Source organism: Bubalus kerabau, chromosome 5 (assembly GCF_029407905.1).
Source record: "Bubalus kerabau isolate K-KA32 ecotype Philippines breed swamp buffalo chromosome 5, PCC_UOA_SB_1v2, whole genome shotgun sequence".
Taxonomy (NCBI): domain Eukaryota; kingdom Metazoa; phylum Chordata; class Mammalia; order Artiodactyla; family Bovidae; genus Bubalus; species Bubalus kerabau.
Window position 1 is genome coordinate 33,969,686 of NC_073628.1, and position 13,747 is coordinate 33,983,432.

Below are 13,747 nucleotides of genomic sequence, written 5' to 3' on the forward strand. Positions count from 1 at the left end.
ATCCCTGGTCTGAGACGATTTCACAATCTGCAGAGCAACTAAGCCCAAGCGCCACAAGTACTGAGCCTGTGCTTTAGAGATCAAGAACTACAACAACTGAACCCACCTGCCCTGGAGCCAGTGCTCTGCGAGAAGCCACCACAGTGAGTACTCCACACATGGCAACTAGAGAAAGCCCATGCATAGCATGAAAACAGTGTACCAAAGATAGATAAATAAATGAAAACATGGGTGGGAGGGCTTTCAGGGAGGGATTGACATGAGTACTGGTTCTTAATGGAGAAATAATGCAGGAGAGCAAGGCAGGGTTGGAACGGATGGCAGTGAGTGTGCTCAAGAGCCTGGACTTCAGAGTCCAACGAACTCATGTCAGATTCTGGCTTCTCCTCACTAGACATGACTGCAACTAGTCTCTTAGAATCTCTGGCATCATATTCTTCCTCTAACAGAGGGGATACTCATTCTTTCCCTGAAAACTTGTTGTATAGATTAGAGATAACACATGTAATTTTACTTGCTTAGTTTGGGCACATAATAAGCACTCCAATGGCAGCTTGTATTGCTGTGGGTTTGACACAGGGGTGGACCTGGAGTGTCCAGGGAATATAATGTTAGACAATTTGACTGGAACAGAGTGATTGTGTGGAAGCATAAGAAGTGAGCCTGGGGCATGTTATGTGATAGACAGAACCTAAGACTGGAAGTCAACTGAACCTGTTTCGGTTCTTGATCTCATTTCTAAGACAAGTCACTCTCACTTTTTCTAAGTCTTTCTTTCCCATATGTAAAGTGAGGTGTCAGTCATTTCTCTCCCTGGCTAAGTATCAGAATCATCTAGAGTGCTTTTAAGAATTCTAATGACCATACTGTACCCCAGACCAGCTAAATCTGAACTTCTGGTGCTGGGACTCCAGACAGTAGACTTTTTAAAAAACAACTTTATTGAAGTACATATTTAATGTATTCAGGGACTTCCCTGGTGGTTCAGGAGCTAAGACTCTGAGCTCACAATGCAGGGGGACCGGATGATTCAATCTCTGGTCAGAGAACTATATCCCATATGCTGCAAGTAAGAATTCACATGCTGTAACAAAGATCGAAGATACTGCATGCCACAACTAAGACCTAGAGCAGCCAAATAAATTAATTACATAAAAATACATATTTAATGTATTTAATTTGATTAGTTTGGACATATGCATACACCCATGGGGGCTTCCTAGGTGGCGCTAGTGGTAAAGAACCCTCCTGCGTAAGAGACCGTTCAATCCCTGGATCAAGAAGATTCCCTGGAGGATGGTAAAGCAGCCCACTCCACTATTCTGGCCTTGGAGAATGCCATGGACAGAGAGGCCGGGCAGGCTATAGTCCATGGGGTCACAAAGAATCAGACACAACTGAAGCCATGCACACACACATGCATATACCCATGATATTACTGAGGCTTCCCCTGTGGCTCAGCAGTTAAGAATCTGCCTGCCAATGCAAGAGCTGGAGATGTGGGTTAATATCTGGTCGGGAAGATCCCCTGGAGGAGGCAATGGCAACCCACTTCAGTATTTTTGCCTGGGAAATAAGATCCCTGGAGGAGGAAATGGCAATCCACTCCAGTATTCTTGCCTGGAAAATCCCATGGACAGAGAAGCCTGGCGGGGTACAGTCCTTGGGATTGCAAAAGAGTTGGACACAACTGAGCGACTAAACCAGCACAACATAGTACGTCTTGATATGTAGTTGTGTAAGTTCTCCAAATTAATTATTCTTTAAAACGGCTTTGCAGGTGACACTAGTGGTAAAGAATCTGCCTGTCAGTGCTAGGAGACACAGGAAATTCAGGTTTGATTCTAGGGTCAGGGACATCTCTTGGAGCAGGAAATGACCACCCATTCCAGTATTCTTGCCTGGAAAATTCCATGGGCAGAGGAGCCTGGTGGGCTATAGTCCACGGGGCTGCAGAGAGTCGGACACAACTTGGCAACTGAACAACAACAAATGAGACTGCCACCAAGATAAAGGTAATAAACATGTCCATCACCTTAAAAAGTTTCCTTGTGACCCATTATTTTGTGTGTGTGGTAAGAGTATTTAACATGAGGTCTATCCTTCTAACATATTTAAATGCACAATACTGTGCTGTCAACTATAGGTACTATGTTGTACAATAGGTCTCTAGAATTTATTCCCCTAGCATAACTGAAACTTACTCATTGACTAAATCCCTATTTCCCTCTTCTCCCAGCCCTTGGCAATGTATTCTAGTCTCAGATTCTACAAGTTTGACTATTTTAGATACTTCATATAAGGGGTGTTGAAAAGCAGAGACATCACTCTGCCTACAAACATCCGTCTAGTCAAGGCTATGGTCTTCCCAGTGATCACATACGGTTGTGAGAGTTGGATCATAAAGAAGGCAGAGCGCCGACTGATGTCTTCAAACTGTGGTATTGCAGAAGATTCCTGAGAGTCCCTTGGACTGCAAGGAGATCAAACCGGTCAATCGTAAAGGAAATCAGCCCCAAATACTCTTGCCTGTCTTTGGAAGGACTGATGCTGAAGCTGAAGCTCCAGTATTTTGGCCACCCTGATGCAAATAGCCAACTCATTGGAAAGGTCCCTCATGCTGGGAAAGATTGAGGGCAGAAGGAGATGGCGTCAGAGGATGAGATGGCTAGATGGCATCACCAATGCAATGGACATGAACTTGGGCAAATTCTGGGAGATTGTGAGGGACAGGGAGACCTGGTGTGCTGCAGTCCATGGGGTCACGAAGAGTCAGACATGACTGGGCAACTGAATGACAACAATACAGTATTTGTCCTTAAAATACTGTCATATTTCACTTAGAAAAATATCCTCCAGGTTCATCTATGTTGTCGCAAATGGTAGGCCTTCCTTCCTCTTTAAGATTGAATAATATCCCATTCTATGTATATACTACATTTTCTTTGTATATTCATCTGCTGGTGGACATTTGTTTTCATATTTTGGCTCCTGGGAATAGTGCTGCAACAGGTATGAGAGTGCAAACATCTCCTTGAGATCTTGATTTTAATTCTTCTGGATATACACACAGAAAAGGAATTACTAGATAATATGGTAGTTTTAGGGTCTTTCCATGTGGCTCAGTGGTAAAGAATCCGCTTGCCAATGCAGGAGACATGGGTTCGATCCCTCCTGGGATCCCCTGGAGAAGGAAATGGCAACCCACTGAAGTATTCTTGCCTGGAGAATCCCATGGAGAGAGGAGCCTAGTGGGTTAAAGGCCATCGGGTTACGGGCCATGGTATTGCAGCATCGGACATGACTGAGCATGCACACACCAATGGTAGTTTTATATTTAATTTTTTGAAGAATCTCTAAACTATTTCCCATAGTGTAATAGCTGGATCATTAAAATTCTCAGCAAGAGTATATAAGGGTTCCAGTTTCTCCAAATCTTCACAAACACTAATCTTTTGTGTGGTTGTGTTTGTTTTTCAGTAGCCATCTTAACAAGTATGAGGTGATATCACATTGTGGTTTGTTTGGTTTGTTTTTGGTTTTGCTGGCTTTCTCTAGTTGTGGTGAGTTGGGGCTACTCTTCATTGCGGTGGGTAGGCTTCTCATTTTGGTGGCTTCCTCCACTGTGGAGCACAGGCTCTAGGCGCACGGGCTTCAGTAGTTGCAGCACACAGGCTCAGTACTTGTGGTTCGAGGGCCCTAGAGGGCACTGGCTCCAGTAGTTGTGGCACACAGGCTTAGTTGCTCTGTGGCCCGTGGGATCTTCCCATACAACAGATGGAACCTGTGTCCCCTACACTGGGAGGTGGATTTTTATCCTTTGTACCACCAGAGAAGTCCCTCATTGTGGTTTTGATTTGCTTTCCCTGATGGTTAGTGATGTTGAGCACCTTTTCATATACCTTGTGGCCATATACATGTCTTCTTTGGAGAAATATATTTTAAAATTCTTTCCTATTTTTCATTTGGGTTATTTTTCTGCTACCAAGTTGTAGGAGTTTCTTGCGCATTTGGGATGTTAACCTCTTACCAGATAAATGGCTTGAAAATATCTTCTCATATTCCATGGATTGCCTTTTCACTCTTGTAATTATTCCCTTTACCATAAAGAAATTTTTAAATTTGATGCAGTCTCTACTTTCTCACTCCACACACAAAAATAATTAAAATGGATTAAAGACATAAATGTAAGGCCAGAAACCATAAAACTTCTAGAAGAAAACATAGAAACTACACTTTGTGACATCAGTCTTAGTAGTATCTCTTTGGATATGTCTCCTCAGGCAAGAGAAACAAAAAATAAACAAATGTGATGACACCAAGCCACAAACGTTTTGCACAAAGGAAACTATAAACAAAACAAAACAACAGCCTACTGAATGAGAGGATATATTTGCAAATGATTTATCTGATAAGGGGTTAATGTTCAAAATATGCAAAGAATTCATATAACTCAACATCAAAAAAACAAACAACCTGATTAAAAAAGGACAGAGAACCTCAATAGGCATTTTTCCAAAGGAGACAGAAGGATTGCCAATGGGCACATAAAAGCATCACAAATCATCAGGGAAATGCAAATCAAAATCACAATGAAATATCACCTCACACCTCTCAGAATGTCAACATCTATTATCAAAAAAACAACAAATAACAAGTGTTGGTGAGAATGTGGAGAAAAGGGAATTCTTGTGCACTGTTGGGAATGTAAATTGGTGCAGCCACTCTGGAAAACAATATAGAGGTTTCTCAAAAAACTAGAAATAGAAGTATCATATATGGAGAAGGGAATGGCAATTGGAGAAGGCAATGCAATCCACTCCAGTATTCTTGCCTGGAGAATCCCATGGACAGAGAAGCCTGGCGGGCCACAGTCCAAGGGGTCACAAAGAGTCAGACACGACTGAAAAACTAACACTACCGCTACTACCATATAATCCAGCAATTCTGGATTGATGAGAATGAAAACACTAATTTCAAAAGATATATGCTCCTCTATGTTCACTGTAGCATTATTTATAATAGTCAAGATATGGAAGCAAACACAAGGGCCCATCAGTAGAAGAATGGATAAAGATACAGCAGAAATTTTTTTATTGTTCAGTCTCTCAGTCATGTCCAACTCTTTGTGACTCCACGGACTGCAGCATGCCAGGCTTTCCTGTCCTTCACCATCTCCTGGAGTTTGCTCAAACTCATGTCCATTGAGTTGGTGATGCCATCCAACCATCTCATCCTCTGTCATCCCCTTCTCCTCTTGCCTTCAATCTTTCCCAGCATCAGGGTCTTTTCCAATAAGTCAGCTTTTCCCAGGTGGCCAAAGTATTGGAGCTTCAGCTTCAGCATTAGTCCTTCCAATGAATATTCAGGGTTGATTAAATGTATCTGTTGTAAAAGTAAAGTCCAATGCTGTAAAGAACAATATTGCATAGGAGCCCAAATGTTTGATCTATGAATCTAGGTAAACTGGAAGTGGTCAGACAGGAGATGGCAAGAGTGAATATTGACATTTTAGGAATCAGTGAACTAAAATGGACAGGAATGGGTGAATTTAATTCAGATGACCATTATATCTACTACTGCAGGCAAGAATCCCTTAGAAGAAATGAAGTAGCCCTCACACAAAGGAGTCCGAAATGTAATTCTTGGGTGCAATCTCAAAAACAACAGAATGATGTCAGTTTGTTTCCAAGGCAAACCATTCAATATCACAGTAATCCAAGTCTACGCCCCAACCACTAATGCCAAAGAAGCTGAAGCTGAATGGTTCTATGAAGACCTACAAGATTTTCCAGAACTAACACCAAAAAAAGATGTCCTTTTCATCATACGGGACTGGAATGCAAAAGTAGGCAGTTAAAAGATTCCTGGAGTAACAGGCAAGTTTGGCTTCAGAGTACAAAATGAAGCAGGACAAAAGCTAACAGAGTTTTGTCAGTCATAGCAAACACCTTCTTCCAACAATAGTGGAAAATTACTCAGTCTTTAAAAAAGAAAGAAATCTTATCATCTGCAACAGCATGGATAGACCTAGAGGATATTATGTTAAGTCAAATAAGTCAGAGAAAGGCAGATAATGTATGATTTCACTTATATGTGGAATCTAAAAAACGAAACAAATGAACAAACAGAACAAAACACAAACAGGAGTGACAGTAGCAACTGCCAGAATGGCAGAAGCAACAACAATCAAAAGAGCACTAGCCAGAGAGGAACAGAAAACCGGCCAGAAGCCATCTGAAGCCAGAGAGATAAGGCTGTATGCCCAGATTCCCCCTGTAGAGAAGACAGACGCATCATTGTCCACACTTTCTAACTGTGAGAAGCTTTCACTGACTACAAACTGCATTGAAAAAACTGCAAACCTGAATGACTTAAAAAACCTAAGAATATTGTCTTTAGGAAGAAACAACACAAACAACTTAAATGAACTGGAAGTAGCAGGGGACACATTAGAAGAACTGTGAATCCCCTACAATTTTACTGAGAAGTTGAAAGGGACCCATGTAATGAAGAAACTGAAGATTCTCTACATGTCTAATAAACTGGTGCAAGACTGGGCTGAATTTGTGAAGCTGGCAGAACTGCCATGCCTAGAAGACCTGGTGTTTGTAGGCAATCTCTTGGAAGAGAAACATTCTGCTGAGGGGAACTGGATTGAAGAGGCAACCAAGAAAATGCCCAAACTGAAAAAGCTAGATGGTACCCCAGTAGTTAAATAGGATGAGGAAGAAGATGACTAACACTACATTTTTTCCACTTTGTGTTAACTTCTTTAAATGTCTTAAGAATAGATAAGTTTGTATAGTTGTCTATTTTAAAGATTCTGTGTGGGGCAAATGGTTCTTAAACCTCTCATTCCTTTCTTATATTCTCTTAAACCTATTCAGTATTTCTCCAACAATAACACCAACCTTATATATTCTAGTTCTCTTTTTAGAAACTATACATTTTCAGTTTTTTATTCAGTCCCAGTTACATTCTGTGTGGCCCCATCTACCGAAACCTTTATAGTCCAGTCATTTTTAACAACAAAAGAATAAGTATGTTGCTTTATTCAGTTTGTTTAGAATTTTTTAGGCCAGGCATTTAAATATATATACCTAACTTTTGAATCTGTAGGCCATCTTTCCTGAAGGTCCATCTCTTTATGACTCAGAAGCACAAAACTTGTCATGCCTTTGGTTTGAGAAGAGTTCCTCTTAGAAATACAGCAGCAGCCTTAGAATCAAGACACCAAAGTTGAATTAGAAGAGTTAGGGTGAAAAAAGGAAAAATTAGTATCTTGGTGGCCTTATAGCCCATGTTATATTTACTTATCTTTTGTTCCACAAGTGTGTGCATTGTCAACTGGAATATACATTGTGTTAACCTGCACATCCACTCAAGTCCTGCGCACAATCAGCCAATTGTTCTATGATCCAAGTCAGTGGTTAAAATGACTGTCCTGATTGCCCCTTTGACCAATACTTTGGCCTTATTACACATGTGGACCTGATCTTAGGCAAACTTTTTTGGTTTATAGTTCCTCATTTGTTAGATAAGGAAATGTATATAAGCAGTAGTTATATTTGAATTCCTAGCCTAAATGTTGACTATTCATATTTTTAAAATTTTTCCCTAATAATTTCAGTCTATTGACTCTCATGTTGAAAGAAGTAATTGTTGTAAAGGTATAGAACTTAAAAGACTGAATTTGGTACCTTTCAATAAGTCAAATTTAATATTTCAAAATATATTTTTAGAAATGTTTAAGTTAAACAGCTCTAAAAATGAATTATGTAAATAGTTGTGGAAGGAAAAGAGATGTCACATTACAGAATCCCAGACAAATTGCAATATTTTTAAGGACTGCCTCTTCTGTGAAGGATACTAGGTGATTTAACCTCAGAACTGCAAAGCAATAGCTGGATGCAGAGTTTAGAATTTATCATATATGAAAAATTGTTTTTGGAAAATGCAAGATATGGTAGTCAGTAATCCAGATGAAGTCCATAGTAGGCCGTGACTGAGTCACTAATAGAATGCAAAGAAGAAGTCAAGAAGCCCTCTGCCAAATTCCAGAAGTCCCTCAATCAGAGACTATTAATGCTTGCTATTAATATTTCCCCATTTACTTGTGTAAAACCAGTCGAAACAAAACTGGTCCTGGCTTTCAGAAGTTTTCAGCTATCATTTTAGTAGGAACTACAGGATTTCTCTGAATCACTCTGATCAAAAGGGACCACTGCTTTGACAATCAATTCTAAATAAAAATTTAGTACTTTTTTAGCTTACTTTTGCTCTTCCTTAGTTTGATAGGAAGAAATCTTTGCTCTGACTGGCTTATACAGTCAGAGCCTTTGAGTATTTCTTTTCAGAAACATAGACAATGAGAATTACCCTTAGTGATATTTAAGGCCCATAAACTAAGAGGAAAGATGATCTTTTCTTGTACTTTGCACTTCATCTAGTAGGTAAGTTTGAAGCCATGTTGCTATGCATGGATGTATTTTCAAAAGTTACACTGGAAGTGAATATAATAGGAAATGAATAAATGACTTCATATTGAATTTATGTATAAAATGGTTTACACTGTTGATTTTTTTAATTCTGTAGTATAGAAACTAATTTTCTATTTCTCCTTTAAAAAAATTAATTGGAGGCTAATTACTTTATCTCCTTGTTTCTTAATGTCTTTTAGTCACTGGTAGTTCTCAGAGAAGTATAAGGTGCTTTTCTGTATTCATTTCACACAAAATTTATAATTCAGTTTCACTCAACAAATATTTGAATGACTTCTGTGCATCCTTTTCTTAGAATTAGAGCCAGAATTCATGTTATTAGAAAACAAAAGATAAGGTATATGAAGAAGTTCAGAATATTCTTTCAAATAATTCTTTATGTCATCCTTTACTGCTGCAAATTTAGTTGATAGTACATATTTTTCATTTATGCTTCTTGGATTAGATATTTGACCTCCTTGGAATGGATTCTTCTCTGTGTTCCTTGTTTAAAACATAATGCCATTTTAGTGGATCATTCAATTTCTTCTATTCCTGTAGTGATGGAATCAGTGAAAGTGAAAAGTGAAGGTCTCTCAGTTGTGTCTGACTCCTTGTGATCCTATGGACTGTAGCCCTCCAGACTCCTCTGTCCATGGAATTCTCCAGGCCAGAATCCTGGAATGGGGAGCTGTTTCCTTCTCCAGGGGATCTTCCCAACCCAGGGATTGAACCAGGGTCTCCTACATTGCCCACACATTCTTTACCAGCTGAGCTACCAGGGAATCAGTACAGTATTTTAATTCTTCACAGGAAATTTTATTATAGCCTACTGAGGAATCCAGCTTTCCTATGTTCCCTAATTCTAAGCTTATGTTTGTATAACCCAGTCAGGTCTTGAAAGATTTTTGTGTTCTTTGTAAATAGGAGTTTGTTCCTTTAAATCAGAGTTTCTAAACCTGGCACTATTAATATTTCATGCTGGATAATGTTGCGGGGGATGGCTGTTCTTTGTAGTATGGGATGTTTAGCAGCATCTCTGGCTTTTACCCACTAGATGCCAGTAGAACACTCTCCCAAGTTGTGACAACCATTGTCTTTAGACATTGCCATCTGTCCTCTGGGAAATAAGGGTGGGAACAGATTCGCCCCTGGTTAAGAACCAGTGCTTTGTAGCAACATTCCTTTTTCCAAAGTCCATTTGTTTTCAGTTTGTAATCATATGGACCTGAGTTGTTTCAGAGAAGGTGATGTATTTGATAATCATGGATGGAAGGATATAGTCACTGGTGTTTTCTTTTGTAATGCTCTTTTTAATAATTTTTATGTAACATTAGAAAGTCAGGGCTGGAAGGCTCAACTTATGTTTTTCAGCAGGGTCTCCACTTTTATTGTTTAGCGTTCTTAGTTATTTTTGGACAATAAGTATTAACCTACTTCTCCTTGCTATCAACAGAATCCAACTTTATGATAGTTTTGCTTTCCCTCTGAAGTTTAAGGTAACCCACTCCAGTGTTCTTGCCTGGAGAATCCCAGGGACGGGGGAGCCTGGTTGGCTGCCGTCTATGGGGTCGCACAGAGTCGGATACGATCGAAGTGACTTAGCAGCAGCTGAAGTTTAACATTTTGAGTATACTTTAGAAAACAGATCATCATTCTTTAGGTGTTCTTGATTCATTCATTGTCCAATAATACACAAATTTTGTAGACTGCAGCAGTCATTAAATAAGAAAATAAGTATAAAATTTGGTAATTATATATGAAAGTATCTGGTGTAGACAGTGGTTTTGCATGTGACCAGAAGAACGTCTGGTCAAGATAACTTGGCTGGTAACTTGGTATGGTTACTGGATCTATTCCACAAATAGAGGTGGTGTAAGACATGTTAATGTGGTTCCTCTGTAGAAAGAGAAATTTTGACTTGAATAGATACTTCTTCTGATACCTCTTACCAGTGGTCTAAAGTAGAGTAAGGAGGAGTAAGAAATGAATCTTAACTCTTAACTTATCCTCAGAGTTGGTGATGTATAAGTTGAGTTGAAGGTAGTTGTCTATGTGACCCAAAATCTTCTAGCTGGATTTTTCTTAGGACTAAATGGAAAAAGCATAGGGCCTAGAAAGGTTGGATTAAGTCATTAGCTTTAAAAAAAAAAAACTGGGGGGAAGTGTCAAAGCATCAATCATGAGTAATCTGATTGTCTAACTGCAATCTGATTGTTCACAAAGACCTTGCATTGTAAATATTGGCAAAGGGAAAAAAATAACTGTTAAATTGAAAGTTATCCTTTAGCAGAAAGCAATTCCTTTGGCATGCATTTTGTTTGGCCTGCTTAATATGTCTGTAAAAACAAATTCAGTGCAGCAGAGCTGGTGCTTCTAACACAGCTAACTTGACCATATTCCTTTATCTTCACTTTAGCAAGAGTGTTTTTAAATAAAGTGCAATCAAAAAATATTAAGGGTATGTTTTTTTTTAATCACTGAGCTTTTAGAAATCATTTATATCTCCATTCCTGCCTTAATATCAACCAGTGAATACAAAGGAAAAAAATGAACTAGACTGAGTCTCACCTTTTTCTAACCTAAGATAAATTTTCACTTGACGTTTGGAGGAGTCATAACTGGATTCTAGTTAATTTCCCATATTGGGCTGGTTAGAAGGGAACCAGCCAACCAAATTATGATCTAGCGAATTTAACAAGGAGGTGGTGGAGAAGAAGCTATTTTACAGTAGATTTGCACTTTAAAATAAATTGGATGCTGGTGGAAAGTACTCTCAAAGGGCAGATGGATAAATACCTAGCCTGCATGTGGATATTAGAAAATTAAAGTTCATTCTTGCTCGTTCTAAGCCCACTGGAGCTGTAGTTGTGTGTCAACATAATCAGAGTCAGATCAAATCAGATCAGTTGCTCAGTCGTGTCCGACTTTTTGTGATCCGAGTCAGGATTTCCCTATTTCCCTAGTTGGTGTCATCTTCCATGTCTGCTACATCAACAGTCATCCCTCTAGGGGATTTATTAAGTAGAATTCTGATACTCAGAATGGAAACTTTGTGAGTTATCTTTCCTACATCTAGGTTTTAAAAATTAATTTAGATGTTGGCTAGATTAAGTTGTGGCTAATGTTACAAGGGTGAGACGTTCTTTGCTTTTTTGATCATCAGGGTACCTGCCTCTGAGGTGCTATTGCCTAGAGGGATCAATCTCATCAAAAGACCAGTGAGTTGGTAGACATAGAGAACATACATATAGGCAGCTCCTTCTCCCAGGGTGTCAGTCATGGTCACAAGCATCATTCCAGAGTCTTTGGCTTCTAGAACCAAAGACTCCATTCTTCTCCATTTTGAAGAACATTTTAACATGTATTAATACTTTGGTATTAATTATCTTTTATATGCAGGAATTCTGTAGCATGACTTTATGACTAAACTTATTTTGTTAAATTATTTAGAAATGTTGAGTTTCCAAATGTTATTTTGTGAGACTTGTTTTAAAATAGTAATAAATTGTGTTATTAAAAAAAAAAATACAAACACAGATTCATAGATCTAGAGAACAAACAGGTTGTTGCCCCAAGGGAGGGAGGTAGGGAGATAAGTAAAAGAGGTAAAGGAGATTAAGAGGTACAAACTTAAGGTTTCAAAGTGAGTCATTTGGCTGAAATGTACAATGTGGGGAATATGATAAATATTCATATAACATCTTTGTATTGTGACAGATTGTAACTAGACTTGTGGTGATCATTTTGTAATGCATAGAAATAGCAAATAACTACATGTGTCCCAGGAACTAACATATGGGTTCAATTATGCTTCAAAAATAAACTAACTCTTAGAAAAAGAGATCAGATTTGTGGTTACCAGAGTTAGGTGATGTGACAAGGGGGATTGAATGAAGATGGTCAAAAGGTACAAACTTCCAGTTATAAGATAATTACTAGGTATGTAATGTATAACATGACTAATATAATTAACACTGTTGTGTATTATATATGAGAGTTATTGAGAGAGAAATCCTAAGAATTCTTGTAACCAAGCAGGATCACATGGGGCCTTCCTGGGAGCAGATCTCTCCTCCATATCCTCTGCTTAGCTCCTCTCTGAAGTACTAAGATAAGAGAATCTGATGTACATTTCCTGAGTTGTTTTACAGATGTGAAAAATCCCCACCAAATGGAAGATGTTAACTACTTGATGACCATGAGCACATAGGCTTAGGCCTAAGGACTGATAGTGTTAACCCCTGTGACACTACCCTGTTACCTCACCACCCAACTAGAACTGTGCATGAGCTGATCACACAACCGAGAATGCCCCTCCCTCACCTTCTCTTAAAATGGTTTCCTGAAACCCTTTGTGGAGTTTAGGGGTTTTGAGCTCCACCCACCCACCCACCTGTTCTTCTTATATTGGTGCCTTTATAATAAAGCTGCACTTTCCTTCACCACAACTGGTATCAGTACATTGACTTTAGCACATGGATGAGTGGGCCTGGGTTTGGTTCAGTAACATTCTCATCACAAGGAAAAAATATTTTATTTTGTATTGCTCTGAGATGATGGATGCTCACTAGATTTATTGTGGTAATCATTTCCTGATATATGGAAGTCAAATCATTATGCTGTACACTAAACTTATCCAGTACTATAAATTTGGCCTTGGAATACAGAATGAAGCAGGGCAAAGACTAATAGAGTTTTGCCAAGAAAATGCACTGGTCATAGCAAACACCCTCTTCCAACAACACAAGAGAAGACTCTACACATGGACATCACCAGATGGTCAACACCGAAATCAGATTGATTACATTCTTTGCAGCCAAAGGTGGAGAAACTCTATACAGTCAACAAAAACAAGACCGGGAGCTGACTGTGGCTCAGATCATGAACTCCTTATTGCCAAATTCAGACTTAAATTGAAGAAAGTAGGGAAAACCACTAGACCATTCAGGTATGACCTAAATCAAATCCCTTATGATTATTCAGTGGAAGTGAGAAATAGATTTAAGGGCCTAGATCTGATAGATAGAGTGCCTGATGAACTATAAAATGAGGTTCATGACATTGTACAGGAGACAGGGATCCAGACCATCCCCATGGAAAAGAAATGCAAAAAAGCAAAATGGCCATCTGGGGAAGCCTTACAAATAGCTGTGAAAAGAAGAGAAGTGAAAAGCAAAGGAGAAAAGGAAAGATATAAACATCTGAATGCAGAGTTCCAAAGAATAGCAAGAAGAGATAAGAAAGCCTTCCTCAGCGATCAA

The 13,747-nt window shown here is 38.9% G+C and overlaps 1 pseudogene; it reads left to right on the forward strand.

Moving 5' to 3' along the window:
• Window positions 1-6,170: 6,170 nt before the first annotated feature.
• Window positions 6,171-6,743, forward strand: LOC129653821 (dynein axonemal light chain 1-like; annotated as a pseudogene).
• The last annotated feature ends 7,004 nt before the right edge of the window (window positions 6,744-13,747 follow it).